This window comes from Parasteatoda tepidariorum, chromosome 4, assembly GCF_043381705.1.
Source record: "Parasteatoda tepidariorum isolate YZ-2023 chromosome 4, CAS_Ptep_4.0, whole genome shotgun sequence".
NCBI lineage: Eukaryota > Metazoa > Arthropoda > Arachnida > Araneae > Theridiidae > Parasteatoda > Parasteatoda tepidariorum.
This window is the reverse complement of record NC_092207.1, coordinates 51,312,705-51,340,249: the sequence shown is the minus strand read 5'-3', so window position 1 is coordinate 51,340,249 and position 27,545 is coordinate 51,312,705. Positions and strand designations below refer to the sequence as shown.

Genomic DNA, 27,545 nt, shown 5'->3' with positions numbered 1-27,545 from the left:
AGGCCGAAGTTGAACGACTTTCAAGGCAAAAGAAAATATAATAAGCATATGCTCCTGATGAGGAGCATTACTTACTTAAATTTCGAGTAAGATGAAATTCAAATCACAAGCTTCAAATAGTAATACATTAATATTTCGCATTCATTATAATATATCCGAGAAGGGTTTTGTTTCAACTCAAATTTTCAGATTCTACCCTTAAAAAAGCTTGCAATTGTACTATATCTTCAACATTTATTTAAATATAACATAGCAATAAGATCATATTTCTAGATTATTTAAAGATGCCAGTAAAAATATCACAGAGAACAACTAACTTAAAGTGAAAATAAATAAAGCAGTTGCTGATATATTTATTCAAAAGAGTTTTAATTATCAATGTAAATTGTATTTTAAACCGTTTATATTAAGTCATGAGCAAATATTATTTTAGTGTTTTGACAAGGTTGTTCCGATTTGAATTAATTGTTAGATACCATAGATTTATTTTCATATTCGACATGTGTAATTGATAATATTTATGAAATTGTATAATAATGTTTAAATAATGATATTGTTTTATAGTTTAGGAATGTATATTCTTTGTTTTTTAAAATGTGTAACTGCTTAAAATATTATAGTCTTTTAAATTTAATGATTCAAAAAATTGTTTTAATATTACGCAACGTTTAATATTACAATGCAATTGAACTATTTTGCTTATTAAATATATACCGGTAATAATATTTAGGAAATTCCATTATAGTTCAGAAATGTTACATGATGAAATGTAACATGCAAAGGTATTGTTTTTATAATTTAAGAATGCATGTTCTTGGTTTTTTAATGCGTAAAAACTTTAAATATTATAATATTTTAAATTTAATGGATCAAAAATTTCTTAAATGTAATAAAGCGTTAAACTGTTAGATATTACGATGCAATTGAATTGATTTGCTTATTAAATGTATTCCAGTAATAATGTTCATGAGATCGTATTATAATTTAGAAAAAGTAACAGTGCTTATTTGCTAAAATACGCAATTGCTCTAAATAGGAAATTTAAAAAAAACATTCTTAATCATTATAGAGTTATAAATTAGATTGATATTTCCACATCACTAATTTTTTTTATCTTTTAAATCTTATCAATTTCAACAGCTTTAGTAAAGAATAAAAAAAAGAAGAGGAAAACCGAAGACGTAATCTTTTTTCTATCTTCACACGTGCTGAAGACAGAATTATACTTTTTTCAGCAAAAACTACTAATTTAGAGTTAAGATAGCCTTAAAATAAAAACAATACGAGTCATTTAAATCGTATGAGTAGACAAAACTGTTACGCGTGATGCGGTATATAACTGTATATTTGTTATGCGATTGGATGCTCTTGAGCGAGCATATGTGTCGCTGAGAAAAACCTTCTAAATATCGTACTCTTGTTCTCACTCCTTTCATCCTCATTTAAGATCAGAACTAAGAACCCCTACTTAATTTACCTAAACTTTTATTTTAAAGTTGAATGTAAATGGTGCAGTTTCTCTTTTGTCTCCTAGTACTGTCTTATTACACGGTCTGGTAAAATTACTGTACTATATAGGAACGACATTTCTGGTAATAAAAAAACAACATAATTCTTGTTAATAAAACTAAAATATAAGGTTAAAACATTCGTACGATAATTTCATTCATATAATGATGGTTAGTTGGAAATTCTAGATTTCAAAATTATGGTTCTTATTATATTCATTTGGAAAAATACAAAACGGAAAAAAAGTAGTTTTAGCCGAATAAATGATTTTTTTAACCATGCTCTGAGATGTCTTGAAATAGTTACCAAATTTTATCGCATATTATGAAACCATATTCCATTGTTAATTTTACCAAAATCATTATCAAAGCTCTTTGGTAAAAATTACCGAACATTTTGGTGATCCCATAGAGCCAAGTTTCAATTGCAGATTGATTCCAACTTTGAAATCGGATCCAGTAAACTCATTATATAATTTTGCTTATTTTTGCTTATTTACAGCATACTAACTAAATTTCCCCTTGCTACTACTAGGGCTTGTAAAATTCTTATGTTATATTATATTCTTATATTACACCTTTGATTGAATAGTCCATTTTAAACTGTATAAGGACTAATTTATCACGGTCTCTATTACGATTTTTAATTATATCACGGGGAAAAAGTTAAAAGTTTTAAGTAGTAATAAACAATTTAATATTTATTTTTTTTCGTAAAACTATAGATCGGAATCCCCCGAGAACCAAGCATGAACGTGACTGATTCGAGAGTTGAACTCCAATCCATCGGATCTACCAAGTGATATTCATTTCATTTCCTGACACTAAAGAAATCATTTTTCCAAGAAATCAGGGAAGGTGTCACGAAATGATTATTGGTTCTATCGATTGATGAAATATGCGATTTCCGGCAAAGAAATCGGGATAATAAAAATCGATTCAAACATCTCTGAAAAAGTTTGGGTGGGAAGAGGGGATGGCATAACTCGGGGCTCAGTAAGGGCCAGTGCCCGAGTCACGAAACAATCTGCCGCTAAATCGTCATTCCGCCACTGCTTAACCAGAAATGACCATTCCGCGGTCATGCTTGGTGTGGCAACGACAAGTACTCCTGATATACGAACGAGGACGTTAATCAGTCCGTGACGAAAAGTAATAATAATATATATAAAAACACACACTAGCAATGACTTTGTAACTGAGGCTGGGATAACGCATATCAAAAAGAACATACCGGCACACTCCCTGATGAGAAAATTCTACTGTTTTTTTTTCTTCTTTTTTGCATAAATAAATAAAGAAAAAGCTTTTGCTTTTCCAGTCGTAATTTCCCTACAAATTAGAATTGAAGCTTGTTAGGAGTACTTTTTTTTATATATATGTATCAAAAGGAAGTGCATGATGTTCGATTGTTTGGGTTAGAGTAAGTAAACTTGTTAGCTTTGGACTGAAAGGTTAACTGAATGGTATTGCGGATGTGTTCAGGACTTCCTATTCATTATACACACTCAGAGTTTACAGAGAAAACTTCAACAAAGGATTCTAGTAAATCCATAAAAAAAATGCACCAATAAAATATATGAATTTCACGTGCTATAATTTAAAAAGTTTTAAAATGAAAACTTATGAATGTAATGTATATAATTCCATTATAAGAAATTTTATCGGCGAAAATTGTAAAATTTCTTATAAAATACATTCGTTTTTAAATGCATAAAATCAATTAAGCAGAGTCAAGCAATCATCTTCCTATTAGCAGCAAAACAATATATTCTCAATCTCATTAATATAATATTCCAATAATAACAGCAATTCTTATGCTTTAAATGAAAATAAAGACAAAATTTTAAAAAAAATTCTCGAAATAAAGTTATTTTTAATAAACATTTTGTATATACATTAGATCAGTGTTCCCCAACCCCAGGTCCGTGAACCGGTACCGGTCCGTGAATCAAATGGTACCGGGCCGCCCATTTCATTGAAACTGAATTTAAATTCCTAGGTTTATACCAAAAATTAAAAATAACTGTGTTCCATTAAAATTTTATTTATTTAAAAAAAGGGGCTCCCGAAGGTAGTGACATAAATTTTTTAACGTTTTAAAACGATTACCCCAGATGGAACCATCTTATTACAAAGAAACAAGTTCAGGGTTCTCATCGTTCTAGTAAGTTAAAATGTTAAATCACTCTAAATTTATTTTTTAATGTAACTGTATTTTATTTTGAAGGCATGTTTAATATAAAATTAAATTAAAATTAATAAATCGAAATAATTTAAAATACAAACAATCAACGTCCCCCCCCCAAGCGGGCCGCGGTAAAATTATCAAACGTTGACAGGTCCGCGGTGATAAAAAGGTTGGGGAACACTGCACTGGGGGACAAATCTCCCTATTGAGTCACATTTCAAAGTAGATCTCTTTTNATTTTTAAAAATAAAATAATAATTTTTTGACCAAAAAAAAGGTTAAGAACCCTTAATAATTTAGTTTTATTGAAAAAGATGAGCAAAACTTTGAATTATTATTTTTTTCATTAAAACTATTATTACACTTTGTTATGAAGATGCATACTAATTTTCTGTCATAATTTTTGAGACAAACTCTTGTAATACTAAGAAATAATAAAGTTGTTACTAAATGACAAGAAATAAAAAATCCATTGCAGCACCCGAAAGCCAAATTTTTAGGCCAACTTTTAAAAAAATGTTTAATCCTACATAGAACAGTTAAAGAAATGGCATATAAATATAAGAATGTTAGCAAAATATGGAATGAAGTTACTTTAGCTAATTTTTCCTGGTCATCCTTATAAGTGACCAACAGTGTTATAGCTAGATCTCCTCGTTGTCGTCGAGTGCCTTCACATAAAAGTGGATGTTCAGCTTCAGATACATTAGCTTTTAGTCCTGATTAGAAAAAAATATATATATATATATATATATAGTTGCTTTGACAGTATGAGGCACACTCGCACCCATTTATGCTTAAAAACTTTTTCAGCAATTTTAAAGAGAATTAATATTAAATCCAAATAGGTAACTAAGTCTTTATTTCTATAAAAAAGCAAAATGAATCTAAATAAATACTTAAAGTATAACTAACTATTCAACACTACTTAAATTATTACTTAAAACAACCTAACAAACTGCATCTAAATATGTACTTAACATATACTAATTATAATCTTCAAATTGATATTCAATAGGAATTTTTTTAAATCGAATTGTCTTTAAAAAAATCAACAGAGTAATTAAATAACAAAAACAAAATACTTTAAAATAAGTGTTTTTTCTTTTTTATAACCATTAAGTTTGAGGAATAAAAGGAAAATTCTTCAGCTGATGTTAATAAGGAAAATGCTTTGGAGTTACTTATAGGAATTTCATTAGAGAAAAAATGAAATAAAATTTTTTTCTTGGTGCACGAAAAATCTTTGTTTTATTTTCCGTGATGCATTCACATATTCTTAAAACACATTCAGCGCATGCATTTACGTGTGACCCAAGCGTTGCTAACTTTGATAGAGATAGAATCTTCGATTTTGGTGTCACATGAGACAAATATTGGTAACGGTAACAAATTTCCTTTACGGAATAATATCCAGAAGAATGATGTAGAAGAGTGTATCATAATCCCTTATTTGTAACATAATTTCCCCAAGCTATATAACAGCATCCCTTACATAAGAGTGTGACTCAGAAAAAGTAATCTCGCGGGACATTTCCCTAACCGCAGAATAATGCGATATTTATTGGACTGAACATTCCCATCCCCGATGAAAATAAATCTCATTACACAGAGCAACAAATCTTCCCCCTTCTGGAATTTGTTTTTCAGTGAGGATCATTTAACAGAGTTTCTTAAACGTGAAATAATTAAATTCTCGGTGTGCTCTTATAAGACGAGATTACAATTTTAACACTTGAGCTATAACTCAAGGATTCGAATGAAGAGTTCTCTAGTTGCATCACAAGATCCCGCAAAATTACCTTAATACTGTGCCAAATTGAATTACATTTTTGTACAAATTAAAAAACTTCAAACTTGATGGTTCATCTTGAACGAATGTATGGCACTTATTAAGGTTGCAACAAATCCACGCTAATGGTTTAAAGTTGGATCTATTTTTCCAAAGGAATAATAAAGGGTTTAACACAATGTGCAACTTATACTAAACGGTTAAAGTGTATACGGAGACTGGTGAAGTAACCGAACTGTATGGTAATATGGTAGTAAAATTTCTCATAAAAAAAACATAAGTTCGATAAATAAAACCAAAATTTATGATATTTAAATTAATAATTTAGAAATTTTTCCGATCATATGGTAACGGTTTATCGGAAATTCTGGTTTTCTGGAGTTCTTATTAACAGGCATTTCGAACAAAATACGAAACTAAAAAGTAAATTCAACCGAATAAATGGTTTTTATGACATGCTTAAAGATATCATGGTAAAATTTTATCACATATTATAAAATCATATTTTATTGCTAATTTTACCAGAAGCATTACCAAAGCGCTTTGATAAAAACTAGCGATCTTTTTGGTGTTCCCCTAGAACTAAGAAACATGTTCAATTTTTCCATATTCAGGTATTTTGGACCATACTTTTTTCTCAGTGTATGAAAATTCAAACTATTTTATTGATTATATAAAGACATACATTTAGCTGTATGGTATCTCTAATAAAATTCTTGAAATCATTTATTTTTCTACACATCTTACTAAAAGTTTTGAAAAATATAAAATCTTTCGGAAAAGTTTGAAACAATAGCTTTATGAAAAAAGTTTAAAATACTAAAAGCGTAAAAAACTTTTTTTCTACTTAATGTATAATACAGATCCTTAAAGCATGTATTTGGTAAAAATACTTGTTAAGATACTGAAGGACAATTCATTAATTAATAAAAAAAGTAATGCAAAATTATTAAAAAAAAATTCTATATCGGTATATTGTTAACTTATGAGTGTAAATCTTATTATACACTTAGGTAGGAATTATTAATATCAAATTAGCATTTTTTTTATAAGAGTGTTTATCAATGAGGTGGTGCGATTCAGAAACTTACCTAAATGTAAAAATGGTGTGAGGGTATACATTGAAGCTCATTTGCTTAAGTGATTTATTTTATTTTTAGGGATTTTGTAAGGTTTAAAAAATTTAGCCTCAAATAGTTAAGTAAACAATGTTTTTTGTATATAAATTATCCGATGTCTAATTTGCTTTTACTCCAATGAAAAGTTTAATTTGAGCACAAAACAATTTGAATCATTTAAGAGTAGGAAAAATAGTTTCATATTGTATCATACACTCAATATAAACTCCTAAAATCTAACATAAAATGTCATTAAATGTTTCATAAAACACTCAAAATTGATGAAGAAAACAATCGTAGTTAAGTAGTTGAAATAAACAAAATTATAAAATTTATAAAATGACAAGCCAACTATTATTCCAGTTCTTTTTTTAACAAAACTAATTTAAGGAAAAACTAATATTTTATTAAGTAATAATTTGCTTTGATAATTCACAGGAACAATAAAACATGGAAATTTATGAAAGTAACTATTATCGAAGTCTTGAAATAAAATGTTCTAAAAAGATACCAAATGAATTTTATTTTAATGATAAAAAATAGTAAATAAAGAGAGATAATTGAAATTCCAAGAATAAAATGTATTAATTTTGAATAATTGTGTTTAAAAATGTAATATCCCATTTTCAATTCAAATACCATTCAATGGTATCAGTTTTTTGCGTTTGTTTATGAGCAATGCCTCTACAAACGCACTGCTATAACTTAAGAGATTAGTTTTATTTTTATTTTTTTTGACTAAAAAAAGAAACTCTTTTTTTTTCGAATACAATTCCATTTGATGGAATATTTATGAATTCAAAGAAGACAATAAAAAGGAAGAACCGGCGGAGAGTAAGAGGCTGGATCTTCGCCAAACCGGCAGTAAAATTCGTAAGGTAATCCCAGGTACTTTTTGGCTGTTTGCATACAAAGTGGATTCATATGACGGAAGAAGATAATGTGACGAAATGACGGTTGTTTTGAAGTAATGAGAAAAAATATATGAAGCTGGAAGAGTTTTTTTTTTTCTGTAGGTATTTCTTGGAAACCGATGCGTCATTAGCGTTCAACTGATAGTAAACCTACTGATTTTGATGGTATAGGCAATAAATAACTAAACTTTTCCGATTAGTTTGTCAGTTAAATTAGGATAAATATTTTTAGCGTCAAATATCCCTTTTGTTATTTTAGATTATCATTATTAATTATTATATTATTATATTTTGATTATTATATTTTGATTTTATATTTTGATTTTATATTTTGACTTTATATTTTGATTTTATATTTTGATTTTATTATTTGATTATTATATTTTGATTTTATTATTTGATTATTATATTTTGATTTTGATTATTTTTTTTAATAATATTCAAATCGTCGTACTTTGATTTCAAACTATAGAATTGCATTATGTTACAATAATTGCTGTTTTGTCCTTAACGTGTTGAAATGGAAATCAAATAAACTGAAATTGAAAAAATTCAAATGAATATTAAAAAATTTCGAAATAAAAAAAGTTTAGAATAAGAATTTAACAGAATTTAAGCTAAGATAGAAATATCCTAAAACGCTACACATTGCAGTGAATCGAGATAATAAATTATATACATTTTTAATTGGATGTTTCAATGCAATTCGATTTATATTTATACATTATTTATTGCCTTTAATTGTGTTTCACTTAAATTGGTTCCCCCTTTAAAAAACTTCAACTACATAAGATTTTTAATTTTCAAAATACATTAATTTAATATTGTAAACATTTATATACCAAATCATTCATACATTTAGTGTGACACTTGTTGCTGTACAAAGTCAATTCACTTAATTGCCGGAAAATGTCATTTATATTTGGATCATAACTTGTTGTCATTAATTATTCTTACAAATTCAATTAAATTTGAAAGAGCGTAACATTTTACAGTAGACTATAAAGAGTTTATTTTAAAAACACCGAGTTGAAGAGTTAGATGAAGTTTCAAATATTCACAACTAAATAGTTCTATTTAACTAAAATAATTGAAAAGAAAAATTAGAAAAAGCAATGTTGGTAAAACCAAGACTAACTTAGCACAAGAGTACCTCCTCCTATTTTTTGAGACTGTTATTAAAATACTTCGTTTAAGCTAATGGAACATTTGAGAGTCGTGGTGGCTCAGGGAATAGAGCATTCACCTCTCAATGATTTCACCCAGGTTCGAATCCCAGCGGTGGCTGGTTAAAATTAATTCTGCTCCCGGGTCACACCGACCACAATGCTTACGTAAAATATCCTCAGTGGTAGACAGATCATGGGTTAGAATATTACTTCAGCCAAACTGGCCGTAGGAAGTTTCGCGGTTTTTCTCTCCATCTCACGCAAATGCGGGTTAGTTCCATCAAAAAGTCCTCCACGAAGGTGAGTTTGCCCGTATGCCTGATCCAGAGGTTCCCTTGTCTTCTGGATTGAGTTCAAAATTACGAGGAAAATATTTGAAAAGAAAAGCCTCAAAATGTTTTGTTTCGCTGCCAAATGTTATATTCGAGTATTGTAGGAACCTTAAATATTGCAGAATTGGAGAAACTTCTTTGAGTGCCAATAATCAATGTCAGTTACGGTTTGGGGAGGTTAAAAATGATTCTGAAACAGTAATGGAACTTTTTCGTTCTGTGTCGATAGCCCCTAAAGTTTATTTGTCAACGTAATCCTGATCACATGATTAATTTATCTTGATTTTATAGCTCATATCAAAAGCAACAGTGGGTGGTCTGAATAAAACGATTAATTATTTGAAACAGCAGAACATGAAGCGGCTCTAATTTCGATCGATAGAACCATCTGTACACTGCATTGGATTCAGTTCAGTTCCTTATATGAGTCCAAAAATATCATAATAATTTAAAATAATTTGAAATAAATTTTGAAAATATTTACATCGCTCTTTATATTATTAAAAGTAACGTTTACTCATTAAAACTACATTATTTTTGAATAATATTTTATCGAGAAAAAAACATTAAACCTAATAAAAAATGCACCGACCGTTTGTGTTGTACAATGAACAAGACAAAAAATAGAAAACCCTGAGTAATTTCTGATTGAATGACTGGACTTGCAGGAACTAAATGGCCCATGTTAAATGTTCAAAGAGGTGACCTCATATATGCCAATTTATTAAAGCAGACGATATGTTAAATTACAGAATCAGACAAAATATTGCATTATCTCTGAATAAACATTTTGAATTTTTTATTATTAAAAATAGGGGGGGGGGTAACCGTAATTTGGGAAATATGATCCCCATAGCTTAGTAAGAACAGCACAGGCATAAGTTTAGGCCTCTTAAAGATAATTTTGCTTTTTACGTATTTCGCTATATCTCGCGAAATTTTTAAGCGATTTGATGAAAAAGTTTTTTTACATGCAATTATTGTAATCCGCTTATAAAAATTTAAAAAAATTAAAGCAATATAATAATATATTTATAATAAAATAAAAACTTAGAAGGAAAAATACTACTTTATTTACAACAACATAAGAAATATTTATAACAGCAAAATTTCGTTTAAATTTTATTCATTTGCTATTTAAAATTATAAAATTTAAGATGGTGGGAAAATTCATATGTCCTACACTTTAAAACTTTTGGATCATTATCAATTTTAAAATAATAATTAATTATTAAAAATTATTTTTACATGTAATTTTTTTCTCGAAAAATCTCGACTATATATATATATATATATACACCGAAGAGCTATTACATTATGACCACCCTGCTAATAACATGNAAATTCAAAGACATCTTTCAATGGATATATATATATATATGATAATTTCAAAAATTCAAATTATCATTAAAGGGATATCCCAATCCCCTGGATAAACTATTAGTAATTAGTACCATATTCTTCATATTGCTTCTACCACCATAACTTGATATCCAAAATTAAAATTTCAGAGAAAAAAAGGGTTCGTTTATTCGAAGAAAACACGATTTTATGTCAGACTCAGTGACTCAGTTAATTATTATCACCGATTTATTAGCATATTTAAGGCCGCACCTTTGAAACATTAAAATTGGCACACAACTCCTGAAAATTGAATTATTAGAGAAAATGTCATTCAAAGTTATTTCCGTTACACACTGTGCATAAATAAAACTAAAATATTATTCGTGTTCTTACAACATTGTTTTAGCTTTATTTTTTTAAACATTGTATCGGTATTGTTTACTTATAACTGATATCACGGAATGTTGTTGATTCCAACTACTTAAAATTGCTCTCTTCAACAACGAAATGATTAGACAATATAAAGCTAGCAGCAATTTCTTTTTTTTTATTTGAAGAAAAAGATATAAAAAATGAGAGGAGTTACCATAACGAATATTCAGCTGATTGTTTGGGAGACACTTTTTTTGTTAGTTCCTATTGGTGAGTCATGTTTCAATAGAATGAGTCACCACGCATGATGAAATTGAAAGAACACGTTTTTAACCTTCAGTTCTGTTTTGTCTATAAGAAAAGTTCGGCTTCCATGAAGCCCTGGTCTGCACTACGTATAAAATTTCGGATTCTTCTTTGAAGTGCTCCTATACCTAATAGTTTTTATTTTTCATTTAGACAGAACTTTTTAAAGATAGAATACATTGAAAGATTCTTACTGAATAAATTTTATAAACAGCGTTAAATAGTAGACCCAATTTTGAGTTTAAGACTATCAATATTCAACTTCGCGGCCTTGTTTTGAACCCAACCCAAAAAACAAGGGAAATCCTAGATCAGGCATTGGGGCAAATTAGTCTTCGTGGAAGACTGATGATTTAGAATATATATTTTTTATTTATTTTATAACTGACGTTGAACAGCCGACCCAATTCTGAGTTTGTGACTATCAATATTTATCTCCGTAGTCTTGTAATTTTGAATCCAGAAGACAAGGGAACTTCTGGATCAAGTATTGGGACAAACTAGCCTTCGAGGAGGACTATTTGAGGGAATTAACCTTCAGTTTCAGGGTGAAGTAAACCATGAAAACCTCCCAAGGTTAGGCAAACGACAAAGGGATTCTAACCTATGATCTGTCTACTTCTGAGTGAAATTGAGTTTTCAAATCTTTGGTATTCAAATACAAGTTTTTATTCCAAAATATCATTTCACACTGGCTAGTTAGGCATGATGCCTTTATGGTGACTTGAATCGGAAATTACAAGTACGAAGACATTTAGTTGAATATATATGATACGAACCAAAAAAATTGGCTTGTTAGTTTAAATACTGTTTCAAGCATTTTTTCTTCTAGTAATTACGACGGAGTGCATAAGCCCAAGAAAGAAAATACCCCTGAAACTCAAAACATCATGCTCGATTTCGTTCAATTTATTTTATGTTGGAGGCATGTACGAGACATAAACTTATAAATGGGATAATGTAGAACTTAAAAAAATAAAGTGTTATCATCAAAAGGGGTGTAATGTCTACATTGGATACAATGTGTATACCACAGCATAGATTATTAAAATTGTATGCGTCAAACTTAGAATTTTTATGGTCAAAGCTATTTGAAACGTCTATTTTTCCATTTATAAACATGCATTAATAAACACAAAAACCTCCATTTATAAATATATTCATCTCTTTCTTTAATTATCTTCAGGATGTAGAAGATTGCAAAAGTTAGTTTTCCATTTTGAATAATCGTAAGTTTTAAAATGTTTCATAAAATGCTTAATGTTATTTTTTCATGGAATTATATTATCGTACCAATAAAATTTAAATAAAAATTCTAGTATTTCCTGTATTGTATATTTAGTATGCGACCTTAGTCATAATTCTTATTTGGCTCACAATAATTTTGTCATTATCATTTCACATAAATATTCGTGAAGTATTTTAAAACAATGTTATCAAACAACTAAATATTCCTTTAAATAAAAAAATAATAATAAGATAACGAAATAACGTATTTGAAACGTATGATGGACTAAAATCGCACTTACGAAAACTGAATTATATCTAAAGATGTGTACTCATTATTTAATTACTTTTACGGTTCCAACACAGGGTCAGATAACAAATGTCAAAATATGAAATTTAATTTGAATCATTTGAGTGTTAAGCTTTGTTTAAATGTTAATAAACAAGTTCGTTTCTTTTGGTCTCAAATATTTTTACGTTCGATAAGTGCTACCCGTAATCTTTCTTCTCGGCCGGAAACTCCTTTCTCACGCGAACATCTTCACTGATCCGAAACTACTTAAGTTTTCTTTATTTTATACCGTCTGAAAAGTTTGTTTAAAAAGAAATGATCCTAACTTTTTCTTTCAGTTATTATGGAAGAAATTTAGAAAATATATTTTACGTTATTCATTTTTCGCTTTTAACTTTAGATGCTTGTCTTTAATTGGCTCTTTACTATTATTATTATATACATTTTATTTTTCTTTAAATCGGGTGAAGAATATTAAAAAAAATGGGGAAAATAAGTACTTAATTTTTCACTAGTACTAAAAAAAAATTGCATGAAAATTATAATAAGAATCTCATAAATAATAATCTTAAGAAAAAAATTAAATGAGTTAAAAATGGTATGTTGTATATTTATTAATGATTTTTAATACATTTGCAGGTGCTGAAATTAATACTGAATGCTTACAATTTTAGATATGATAAGTAATCTATACTTAATGTCAACTTAGCAATGATGTAGAAGCTGATGTACTTAATGTTGTGTTAAAAAATTATAGTTTCATGAATTTTAATGGTGATTGAAACTACTTATTACAAATACAAACTATAGACAAAATTGCTTCTGAAATGAATATAACTGAATTTTAGCTATTTTTAGAAGTTTCTTTTCACACTATTTTATTTATGTAAATTAAGTTATATTTTGCTTTATTTTTATTATAATCATCAATACAATATTGTATTCATAAATTGTTACATTAAAAACAAGTTCAATTATAAAAAATTGAAGTTTTAAATTCATTTGATTTTTAGCAACCCTAAAATTTGATTTTATAAATTTGCTTAGATAAAAACAAAGTAATATTCATTTTTTATACTATTATCAAACTTCAAAATGGTTTTATATGTAACATTTTATTTGACTTTCAAGTATTTATTTTTAAATTGAAATAATTACGATAATATTAAGATAAAAACTGTGAACTCTTTAAGCAGAATCATTTGTTGTCAGAATCAGTTTTTTGCCTTACGCAAACACGCATTTTTTTATTTCAAATTATCAATTCATGCACCATATTATAATAATTAAAATTAAAAAAAAGACTATGAGAAAGTAATCATAAATTTTCTTAAATGTTTGATTTTAATTTATGCTGCATACAAATACATTGTCTCTTTTTGGTTTGCAGATGATAAAATCATTAAATTATCCATTTTCTTTAACTTCAAAATATTTCAATAATTTTATAAGGCTTAAAAAGATATCTTTCTAATCACTAATTTAAATATTTAATTTCAAAATATTTAACATGAAATGAATTGTCTTGTTCTGTTATCCTTGGCAGCGGATGAAACTTTAAAAAGAAAAGAAATTTTACGATTGTTTGAACATACGCCCATGACGACTATATAAATGTTGATATCATTTTCGGTGCATTGTATATTTTTAGAGTATAACAGAAGTTTTCTATATATTCATTGTCCTTAAAGTGAAAATTATTTTTTCCTCAGAACTGGTTTAAAAAAAAAAGCACCACATTTTTGAATTATAAATGATGGATGAATATGAATGATGGATCTCTATGTCGTATACTCCATCTACTAAGGGTGTTATTATAGATCAAAATGGTGAATTTATTTTCATGATAGCATTTAGATTTCGTCTAGATCTCAATTATGCATATTTTCTTCTCTGACGGTATATATAATTAAAAAACTATTTCAGAGGAAAAAAGTTTATTTAAAATTCAACAACGAAGGAGTATTTACAGCATTCAGTTTAGATTTTTTTAGTTTTCTAACAACGTTTCACTGGTCCAATTTACTAAGTGTCATTGAGAAATAGAGTTGCTAATTAATTAGTGCAGATTATATTTTAAGTTACGAAATAAAACGCAAAAATGTACTTTCTGGAGAAAAAAAAATTGGGGCGGATTTTGATTTATGATCTCTAAAATATAGAGGATAGCCGCAATTTGAGAAACAAGGTCCGAATACTTCGGTCAGGAGAGCGGTCAAAAATTTGCTTCCCTTAATGTTAATTTATGTGTTTTGTGTATTTCGCTCTATCACTAGAACTTTTTTCATGAATCGAAACAATTGTAAAGTTAGAGCCGCGTTGGCTCAGGGGATAGAGCGTTCGGCTTCCAATGAGGTCAACCGGGATTCGATCCCGGCAATGGCTGGTCTATACGAATTCCGCATCCAGCTTGCACTGACCACAGTGCTGACGAGAAATATCCTCAGTGGTAGACGGATCATGGGTTAGAGTCCTCTTGCCGTCAGGCTAACCGTGGAATGTTCTCGTGATCTTCCTCTCCATGTAACGCAAATGCGGGTTAGTTCCATCAAAAAGTCCTCCACGAAGGCAAATATCACCCATTACTTGATCCAGGAGTTACCTTGACTTCTGGATTTGGTTCAAAATTACAAGACTACGGAGTTGAGCATTAATAGTCGTAAACCCAAAAATTGGGTCGACTGTTCAACTTCGGTTATAAAATAAAATAAAATTATGAAGTTAGTTTATCCAAAGATTAATTTTATGCAAAAAGTAATTTTGAATAATTATTTATTATTTTTTGTTATTTATTAATAAAATCGAAGAATTTTGTAAGTAAGGCATACAATTTTTTACAGATAATGCAATTTTATAAAGCGAGTTATAAAATTTAAACGAAATTTATCGAATAGTTCTGGAAAAATAGAATTTTAAGAAAGTTGTACTATTTATATATTACGTTTCCTTTTTCTTCATAAGAATTCAATAAATAATATCAACGAAATGACCTTCAGCAGATAAATTTTAAGAATACTTGAGTACTTGATATTTGGTACTTGGTAAATCGAATATCATATTTGACAATTTAAATCTCAAGTTTTTTTATAAGTGATATATATTTTTATTTCGCTTAAATAAACGAATAGTTGCAACGAAAATAAATTAATTTTGTAACTGTTTATACCTTACGTTTGATATTACATTAAATCTTTATTCCACTAGTTTAACCAATTTAATTTTTTATACCGCATGATTTATAGTAAAAATAGTTAGAAATAGTAACTGCATATTAAGAGAATTGTAACTCGCATTTTAGCATCTATGCACATGCGATATATTATGAACAAAAGCCTTCTTTTAAAGGCTATAAAGTCCAGTATCCCTTTAATGAAGAAATTCCCTAGAATGAAGCGTAAAGGTAAACATTTACCATATTTAAATTTATTATGAATTTTCATCTAGGTAGATAACCGTAGTGTGACAGTCATTGAATGGCCATCCATCATGAATTTGGGATATTTACTTTCTCAAGTGTCGAAATAGATCGTTTTAATCAAAAAGTTAGACTGCAACTTTAAACTGGAAAGTCACTTTACGAAGTAATGACTCCCATAGTATGGTCCATTGACCTGTCCTTCCCTCGAAAAAATATAAAATCTTAAACAATCACTTGCAAGGTCAAGGAGTTGATGGAACTGTTGAAACCAAATAAAAAATCACCTTTTCATTGTTATGAATGAGATGAGACAGGAAAGTTTTAAAAAAAGTTAGATTATTGTTGCATAATATAAATTAATGACTTCGGTTATGAAATTAAAGTAAACAGTAGAAGAAATTAAACGAGCATAATTAGTTTGGATAAAATTTTTAATATTATTTTGAATTCTCTTTCCGACTGAAGTAAACAATTATGTATCTGAGAGACTTTGCGCACAAAATAACATGACACTCGTATTTAGTTTAAATTACAGATCAACCTGAGATATTTTTAATGAAAATTACCATGAATTAATTAATTTCATGAAAAACTAATATCAAATTACTTCCTTTACTTTATATATAATGAAAAAATTATAAATTAATTATTTTTGTAAAAGTAATATTTGTTTACATACCTGAGTTATTTTAAATCAGGTTTTAGTTTTTAGAATTTTATTTCTAGTCGTAATAGCTTCCTGGTTTCAATTATAATCTAAAACATATAGCAATTTTAGAATTAAAATAATACTATGTTAGGCAAAAATCTTTGGCCTATTAACTAATGCTTTTGATTTAAAAATCCTTCAATGCTCAAAATTCTAGTTTTTAACAGACTAATGAAAATATTATTTTACTAAAATAAAAATTTAACTAAATATTTGAACTATTTGAACTAAAATATTATTTTACTAAAATAAAATTTGAAGTTTTTTTAACGATTTGCTCCCTTATTTTTAGTTATGGTAAAATAGCGTGTTCTTGCTCTATGGGAACATCAAAAAGCACGGTAATTTTTGCCGAGGGCATTTGATAAGGATTTTTTGCAAAATTGATACTTTACAGTCTGACATAAAAACTACTTACTCGGTTAAATTTAATTTTCAGTTTAGTATTTTTTACTAAATGTGTAGTAATAAGAACTATAATTTTGAAAAACAGAATGTCCTGTAAACTTTTATCATATAAACGGAAAAATTTCCAAATGAATGGTTCAAATACCGTATATTTTGGTTTTATTAATCAGACTCAGGGTTTTTTTGCCAAAAATGTCATTACTATACAGTTCGGTAATTTTATCAGACTTTTTTTCACAGTGTATTAATATATTAAGATTTAAAATATATAGTATTTAACTAGGTTATACGGTACAAATCCGATGATTATTTAAATTAAGTTCGATGATAAAATACTTAGTAGGTATATGCAAAAATAATAGCAGATATAATATAATAGAATAATTAGAATTATATAATAATAGAATAATATAATAATTAGAATAATATAATAATTAGAATAATATAATAATTAGAATGTGATGTTTTGAAATAACGAAAGCTACATAGGCCTAAATATCTTTATATATTTTTCTTAAATGTGCCTTTATACTGTGATTCATTTGTGATATAACGAGATTTAAATAATTAAAGTTAAGTTTGATTTATAAAAATAAAGAACTACAAAGTAATTAAGTTCTAACTAAGAAATTATGATAAAAAAAACCGAACTTCTTTTTTATTCCTAAAAAATGTCTTGAAACCGATAAATACATATGAATTGAATAAGTGTATCGTATTAAAAGCAGTTTTAGTCATAATCTCAACCTAATCTTTGATTAAAATGATTGATTTATCTTTTATTAAAGATTGCTATTAATTGCAATTTTGCGCTGTTACTTTTGAAACCATGCTGCTTGAATTTTAAGTAATAACAAAAATCAGTAAGTCAGTTTCATAATATAATATCAAAACTATTAATTTAATCACATTTTATTAATGTATAGTTTCTGGTATTAAAAATACATTAGGCATGTGAAATTAATTTTACGTCTATTATTTTAGTAATATAAAAATACTTATGATATAAAATTACTTTATCACATACAAGATATAATTTTAATATGCCTTTTCCTTTTAATTTTTCGTTAAAATTATAAAAAATCTAGCACTGCATTGTAATTTTCACACTAAGAAAAACATCTGGTAAAATTACAAAACTGTATTGTACTGGTCAGAAAAAAATTTATTCTGGTAATAAAAACTAAATTATATGGTATTTTCTGTTCATATGGAAATGGTTTACCGGAAATTGTAGTTTACAAAATTATAGATATTATTACCACATATTTAGTAAAAAATACAAAGCTGAAAGGTATTTAACTGAATGAATGGTGTTTATGCCATGCTCTAAAGTACCATTACAAAATTACTAAATTTTTACCACATTTACTAAATTCTATCCCATATTATAAAACAATATGTAATTTTTAATTTTACCAATGTAATATGTAACAATATGTAATTTTTAATCATAAAGAAAGCTCTTTGTTAAAAGTTACCGAAATTTTCGGTGTTTCCATAGAGCCAGAAACATAGTAAATTTTGCTATATTCTGGGAGTTTTGACCATACTCTTTTTATCAATGCATATATTCTCAAATTTGGGTAGATATAACTCTTAAACAAAATATTTTAAAGCAATAATCACTGTACTAAATTATTTAAAATTATAGATGAATAATTTTAACAAGTGTAAAGCTATAAAAAGTTACTAGTCGAGTGAGATGCTTCTTTGCCTTTGGAATTACAATGTATTCAAACAAACCAATGAAATGCTGAAAACGTGTGTGGGGTAGTTATAGCTTCAAAAGAAAGTTATTTTGATTTTCCTTTTCTAAGGCTGTGGTGAGTATACTTATGAAAAATTTCACCAATTTTATATGTCCATGATAAACTATTTTAATTGTATTGCCATCTCTTATCTTTAACTTAATAGCAACGATTATTTAAAATATATACAGCTAGGTGCCAAATTTAGGAAATGCATACAAATTATGTCGTCTATGTTCCATAAAATTTTATCAAACAAGAACACGACACATATGCTTTGTCCCACAATGTGTTTCTTTTTTTTTTCACACATTTCATGAAAAATAATTTTGTAATTTCAACCATATATGAATAAAAAGTTATAATTTAGTCAGATTTGCAGTTTGTTTTATTTACTCAATTCATGTTAGAAAAACTAAAAATCATTTCATTAAGTTTCCTACTAACTGTATTCTACATTATGATTATCAGATATTTTAAGCATGTCATATTTTTTGCATCCAAATTTCCTCTGAAGTATGACTCCGAAAATAAAGAATTTTAGTCTATATAAAGAACGTTATTTTTATCTTTTTTGATATCCCTATAACCTTGATACACATTTTTGAAGTCCTGAAATTTCTAAACAAAAAAATATATTCAAGGTTTTTTAAAAGTAATAAAGTTTCGATAATTTGTGAAAAGTCAAACCAGTTTAGCAAATCAGTATTCTTACTAAGTGCTGGGAAACATTCAATGCTGATAAGGTTTTTTTAATTTAATTGCATTCTTTATTGTATTTTTTATCATACTGTCTCACGCATTTAAACACCTTGTTAAAGCAGTTAAGGTAAGGCACATATTTTATTTTAAAATATAAGGTCTCCATATTAAGTTTTATTTCAAATTTCTCCTTTTAAATGAGATGGATTTTGAAATGCGCTGTGCCAATATATCACACTGAAAAGTCCAAAACCGTTGCCCTTCGTAAAAACTTATAGCTATTAGAGCATTTATCGTTAAAATTTGACTTGAAATATGATTAAAAAGTGCATGCGTCGTAAAATTTTAAAATTCATATTACTATTTAAAAGTAAAATTATTATTTAAAAAATTTTCTTCCCTATAATTCAAAACAAATATTATTGATGAGTAACTTTTTTGATTTCTTCACGTTTCGAGCAATATTTATAATATACGTTTTAAATAAATCTAAATAATATTTCGAAATTTAATTGAAATCTAAAATGCACAGTGCTCTAAAACTGAAAAAAAAGCGAAAACCTTGAACAACTTTTGGTTTAAAGATCAGATTTTCACGTGCTAGGATTCAAATGTAATGCTTTGAAGCCTTGACTTTAATTATGCTGAGTTATTTGTGCAGACGATATTTCAAGGGTGAAAATAAAATACAAGGAAAAATGTTTGGCGAAAAGGTGACCGTTTCGAATTAGGGGCAATACTTTAAATCGGTCGAAGAAAATTCTGTTCATTTCAAGAAACCATTAATTAATTACATTTAAGGTTAAGCCGTTGAATCATTATTATAGAGTTCTTGTTGGTGAAAATCTGGTCATTAGATCAAAGTTGTGCAGAGCGATTCGTCTTCACTTTTGTGCAATGTATGATTTTGTAATCACGATTAGAAAGAAAAATATAATTAAAATGAAATATTTTTTTAATTTTATTTCTGTGATAATTGTCGCAGTCCACGAAGCAGCGGCTTAAATATGAATGTTCTAAGCAAATGATTTAACCAAACGATTTTTATATTCAGTAATGAAAATTATTTCCTTTTTTTTCAACTCTTTGAAATGAAGTACATACAGATGCGGATAAAATCTACTTTAAAAAAAACCTCCGAATTGTATTCTTAAAAAATCTACAGACGCCTTTTCATCCGGTTGGTGTTATTATAAATTCTAACAAGCAACAATTGATTAGGATAAAACTGGAGAACACGGGCGGACATTTTACGCTTCTAAATCGAAGGATAAAGTTACAAAATTAATGAAGATGGTTGAAAGGAGAATGGAGATTATATGATGAGAATCTCATTTTTTTTAAGCGGTCAAGGCCTAGGCTCGTTTGTTAGTAATCTATTTCTAGGTCAAGAAATAAAAAATATCTTTCCGCCGCTTTTAAATCTCTCCTCCTACTCAATGTTTTCTTAGTAAAGTTTATATCCAACACAAATGCTGAGGGAAATGATTGAAAGGTATTGTATTAACAAAATAATGGGTAGTTTAGACGCGGCAAAAGATCGTTTCTTGTGAGTTACTGAGTTCAATGTCCAAGTAATTGATTGGTTCTCTAAAAAAGGTAAATAGAGATTCGTAAATAAAAATATATATTATTTACAATGCGAATTAAAATGAGAGCAGAAATTTTACGACAAATAACTTATTTCTGTCAAAATAATTCAGATAAATTACTCTTTTTTTACTCTTTGATAATGAGTTGTTTTTTTTTCAATTTGAGACGTTTCCTCACACATCGAGTTAAATTTCCTTGCGAACAATTAGAAACAAAAGTTAGCTCACACTTATATTAGAATAGTATTCATCCCTTAATACGGTGTTAGAAATTTTACAGCTGATCAGGGTTGAGTTAAGGTATAATGGTGCCTGGACACTAATAAGGGACTGGGGACCCTACCTATACCAAATTTTTCAAAATTCAGAAATATAGAAACTTCTTATGAAATTCAGTTCCAACTACTGTTGTTTTACAAAAATTCAAAAAATCCTTTGGAGTTTTTTTTTATTTTTTACAAAAATAGTTACATTTAATATCGATTAGATGTCCATTTCAGCAGAAACATTCAGCAAGAACTACTGAACATACAAATTTTAGAAGTTGAAAAAAAATTTGAATTTTCCATTTTTACTAAACTAGTTATATTATTGTCTACAGAGACCCCAGAAAATTATAAGGGTTTTTTAGATGAATACTGAAAATTAGTCAGAAAAATCGAGAACTTGTAAATTATAGCAGAAGTAGAAAATGGAAAAGATTAGGGAGCTGAGTGAGGGGAAGATATATAATTTTTCATCAATTTCCCGAATTTCACATTGGAAAATGCATAAAATTTTAATGATTATAACAGAAAATTGTGAAACATTGCACTTATATATATCGAATATTTCTTTAGAAAATCACAAAAATCAATTTTACTTTTACAAACTTAAGCGGTCTCTAAAAATACAATGGCAAATGGTGAGAGCCCCAGTAGCCCCCTCTTAATCTGGCTCTGAAGCTATTCATATCTAATTAGCGACAATTTTATTGCGAAACTGAACCTGCAAACTGGACCGTATCATCCTGCAAACTAATCTTAAGTTAAATTTGGTTACTTGAGACTAAGAAAGGAAAACATGGTTGAATTTAATATTATGGTTGCAATAAATTTGCACTACACAAACGTTTAGCGTTGAACCACTTTTACTGAGAGTGAACTTAGCCGGAAAATTTTCTGTTTCAAAATTGGTGTGATTATTTATTTAATCTCAACAGTTTTGAGACAGAAAGTCGTAACGTTTAAGTAAATTATACCTTCTAAGTTTATGAAAAATGTGTATACAGTATGAAACCTAATAAAGCAATTACAAGATTGGCGCCTTTTTAAAAACAGCATAAAATTTAAAAACATTTGTTCATGTCAGATATTTGCAGTTATCGCTGTATAGTCAGTAAGCATATTTTTGACATTATATTTGTTTTTTATTCAAGCATAAAATAACCACATTTAATTCATTCTTTAAAAAACAAAAGTACTTTTAAAACTGATTTTATTCGAAAAAGAACCATTCGCTTTACTGGAACCGAAATTAGATTTTAAACAAATTTTGCATTGAAATAAAAATTGCAGAGTCTTAAGACTTTGATCATGAATTTTCAAAGCATTTTTAATATTTTAAAATTAGAATTTTACATGAAATCGTAGGGCAAAAAATGGCTCTTCTCAGAGGAACACAATTACAAGCACTTTTAATTTTGACTTTTGTAATTCATTGCATTTGTCAGAATTCTAATAATAAAAATTTATCCCTTGGGTTGCTGAAAGTGATGAAAACCAAAGTTTATGAATTTTCGAGTGAAAATGGATATTTTTATGCTAACACACTTTAGGTATATCCTTCTGAACTATTTACTGTGTAAAAGCAGATTAACTACTTCATTGGTTGCAAAAGGGTATAGACTGATGCTCAAAATACTTTGGAGTGAATTTTATATAATAACCATTATTAACTTTAACTTATTTTCATTATCAGCTTTAAGGAAATTATATGTTTGTTCTGGGGTGTAAAAATTACTAACAAAATTTTCTAAACTAAAATATATCTAATTATTTTTTAACTTATGACAGCATTCATCAAAAAAATCCTTTTTTAATAAAGAAAGGGAAACAATTTTCAACTTCGTGAAATATTATGATTTTTTAAACGCAATCAGTCCTTCAATTAATTTAATGTAAGGTATAAACGAAGCCGGATTTCTTTATGCACAGTTTAGTAGGCTCAACTTACGCGATATTTTTAAAAATTAGAGAGATTAATTAAAGCGATAAATAAAGAGATAAGATAGAGAGAAATAGAGATTAGAGAGAGATGGAGATGTAATGATAGAGAGAAAAATTAGATTTTCTAAAAATTAGAGAGTAATCTGAAATTTGTAGATCGAAAAAGATGACAAATTAGAGCAATATTTTTTTTCTTCACAATTGTGACATTCTGTGGGAATTCAAGTTCTTCCATGCGTAATGAGTTATTTAGCTGTTTTTTAAACATCTAGAAAAAGGATCATTTTTCGGATTTTTTTTCAGAAATAATTAGAAAATTTAGAAGAAGAAAGAAAATGAGTCGTTTTCGAAAAATAAATTATTTGAATAAAATGACTAGCATTAACTTGTCACGGTTGCAGAAGCTTAGAAGTTAATGTTTGAATTGAACGCATCACAGTCATTGATGTCAAAGTGATTCCCCAAATGTGAATGTTACAAATTATTCATGGTTCAAATGGTTTTAAATCTGCATCGGTTTGATAAAGATTGCACTTTATGATTGCATCTATTATTCAAGGCTATTAGACAGAACAAATAATTTAGATTTAACGATGATACTCAATTAACTACCATTCAAGGGTAGTCTTAACTTTATAGTCATTAGAAAGGACAATAAAGCGGTTTTGTACAAAGCGATTGACATGGGAGATATCAATTAAAATTTTGCACCTACAAAGGAGTTTTTTTTCTAAATTAGTAAAATAAACTAGTAACACCTTAAAAGGTATTATCAATCAGTCTAATAATATGAGTAATATGCGTCCTTTAACGGAGAAAAATAATGAAGCTCTAATTTATTAAAAAAAAAGTTAATTGTGCAAATATTTGAGTTTTCATTTTGTACTACTATACCTGTGCGACATAAGCCTTTTTGTTTCATGGTGCTTTGAATAACTCCCCATAACTAACAAATATCGATCAAATTTTTTTAATAACCATATAATTTTAAAACTTATTGATGCAAAACATTAATTACTTTTAAGAGTCAACAATTTTGAAGTAGATAAGCATTGATATTTCATTGATTTACGATTACATATTTTTCTATTAGCCCTTTTTGCAGAGTTAACAGTTAATAATGAGTGGTGTCAACAGCCAGTTGTGATTTTTAAATTTTGTGTGATTTTTTTTTAGTAAAAAATTAATTCATTTTTTTATTAGTGGTAAAGCGCAGCGAAAAATTTTGAAAGGGTACACAAAAGTCATAAGTTTACAGTAATGTAATTTTACCAGAATTTTTTTTTCCATGTAGATTCCTTTAAATAGATATTTTTAACATATTTAAATTACAAGTATAAAAATCGTATTAAAAGTTAATTGCCATTATCTTAATTCTTCTTTAAATCCCTAATGCAGATTTTCTACACACATTTTTTGTGATCCCATTATATTGCATGTGACGTCATGGACGTCCTTCTCCTGTTGGCATCCGTGCATATTTGATACAAACGTGTGTAAAACCACCTGCTCTACTCTTAGCCCACAGTTGGTGATCACCACCTGCCATAATCACGAGCTGATATTGTTTATTGGGGTGATTACGCGCACAGTCGCCTCCGCACGGCCGCAGACGTTTATGAGATCACGAATTTGTTTCCACAAAAGGGTTAAAAGCGTTTTAATTGTAAATTTGTGCAAGAGGCTGCACAAGAAATTGCGCAAGTAAGGAGACGTGCCAGAGCTTTTTTTTTTCCCTTTCGTCGTTCTAGAACCTGATCTCATGCTCCAGACAAAAATTATTAAAAATGTTTTCATTTTAAGAAGGTGAATTAAATTTGTATGATGAGAGTATAAATCTTATGAGTATACATCTACCTTAGTTAAATTATTCAATTGCAGTTTTAGCATAACATAAAGCGATTAGGATTGCATTAAGTGAAGCGTGTGTATCATATAAGATGATGAAAATGCGATCGTTTTCATTTAACATTTTTGAATTCCCCATTAGAAAAATATATTGCGAAAAAGCTGTTCTAAATTCTAATGGAAGAAGTTGCTTTAAATATTTTATGTTATATCTAAATATTTGATGTTATATCAAAATACTAATGTTGCATCTTTATGCTTCATAGTTTTAAATAAAATTAAAAAACGCTGCCTTATTTTTAATATTTGCAACAAAAAATGCTTAATTCTATTTATACTTAAAGCACATTATATTAACTTTTATGAAAATCCAAAATCTAAGAAAACAAACACTTTTTGGAAGAAAAAAAAATATTCGTTCGTTTGTAACACTCAAGGCACACTTTATTATTTTTCTTTTCCTACAATGTGCTACTCAGAGATTTAATTCAAGCACTCTAGCTCGACGTATGGTGAACAGATAATCACCTTAGCTAAAAAAATTTAAAATACCATGATAAATTAAGCAAGATTCAAATGTAATTTGCAAAAGATTTAATTAAAATATTCCATAATAGATATTTTACCCTGGAAACAATTTTTACCTTAGAAATGTAGAAATAAAAATACTTATATTTGTGGCTAACATGTAATTGTATAAAGTGCCCGTTTTAGTGACTGACAACAAACTGAACAGGAAAAATATCAATATAAACAAGGTATACAAATTTCCCACATAAGAAAATTTAGCTTAGATAATTATGGTTTGTATGAGCTGGAAGTCACAAGTTAAAATATAAAAAGCATTTGGATAACAAGAATATTTGCTTAAGCAAAATGTCATGAAAGAAACATTAATCCATAATTAAGATAAAATTCAGCTTTTAAAGTTTTAGATTACAAGAGTGTATTTAAATATTATGGAGTTATTATTCATATTCTGGTATCTTCTTAAGTTCTAAAATCGGGAAATGATAAAGACCATAATATTGGAATTGTGAACTGCAGATGAACTGCAGGAAGTGACTTAGTAAACCATGAGCAAAAATAAATAATTTCAAAAAAAAATAAAGAAGTAATAATGAACAACATTCTGAATAACTTTTGATCTAGCGATTGGGTCTTCGATGTTAGGACTCAATCTTAATGGTTTGTAGTGACCTCAAATATGCTAATTAGTTAGTATAGGTAATATATGAAATCAGACAAAAAATGTACTTTCTTTGAATAAACATACCTTTTGTTTGACGAATTTGTATTTCTAACCATCGCATTATTTGGTACAGCTGTCATCTAGAAAATATGCTTCCAAGAGTTTGGTCAAAATTTAAATTTTTATTTTATTTTTTGTGCATTTCGCCATATCTGAAGAGCTTTTTAAGAAAACTTTTTGAATTGTAGGGTATACAAATTATTACTTCCTTTTAAAGAATGTAATTTTATGTGATGAAATTTAAAATTTTGACAAAATTGGTCGAATAGTTTCTGAGAAATTGAATTTTAAAATCGATTATTTAAAATCGATTTCTCATTAACTATTCGATTGATTTCGTTCAAATTTTGAATTATTCCATATAAAATAACTTTTTAAAATTCAAAATTTTTCGACTATTAATAAACAAAATAAATAATATTATTATATACTTATTTAATAAAATAAATACTAAACAAGCATTAAAAACTATTTTTTGCACTGAACTATCTATGGACAAAAGAATTTTATGATCGAGTGTTAAAAAATTTAGATTCGCTTGAAAAGCTCACGATACATGGCAAAATACGTTAAAAAAAATATAATTGACATTAAGGCGTTCAAACTTTCGAGCGCTCTCCTGACCAAACTATTGGGATCATATTTCCCTAATTGCTGCTACTCCCATTATTCTGAGAATTAGAAATCCTAACTCGTCGAAGTAAATTATTGTGTCTGGTTTAGTAACTTAAAATATAGTCTTCACTAACTAATTAGCATATGTGAGATTAAAATTGAGTCTTAGTACATAAAAATCCGGTGACTTAGTGAAAGTGTTCGGTTTTTTACCCCTCACTATAAATCACTTTCGTGCAGCAGAAAAATCTTGTTCTCAGTTTTAAATAAACATGAAATTATTTTCTTTTAGTAAATATACCATATATATATATATATATATATAACAAAAAAACAAAGAGAAAACGAAAAAAAGACTCCTTTTCGCGGATATAATCGTGTGGGCTGATGAAAAGATTATATCTTTTATTTTCCGGATTTTTAAAAAAATTTTTATCCTTTTTTTCTTTCTTCCCCAGTTGTTTGTTATTTTTTTCAT

At 27.8% G+C, this 27,545-nt stretch overlaps 1 protein-coding gene across 1 annotated transcript in view; it reads right to left on the bottom strand.

Moving 5' to 3' along the window:
- Nucleotides 1–27,545, bottom strand: part of LOC107457006 (uncharacterized) — a 206,642-nt gene that overhangs the window by 156,603 nt on the left and 22,494 nt on the right. The window lies entirely within an intron of this gene.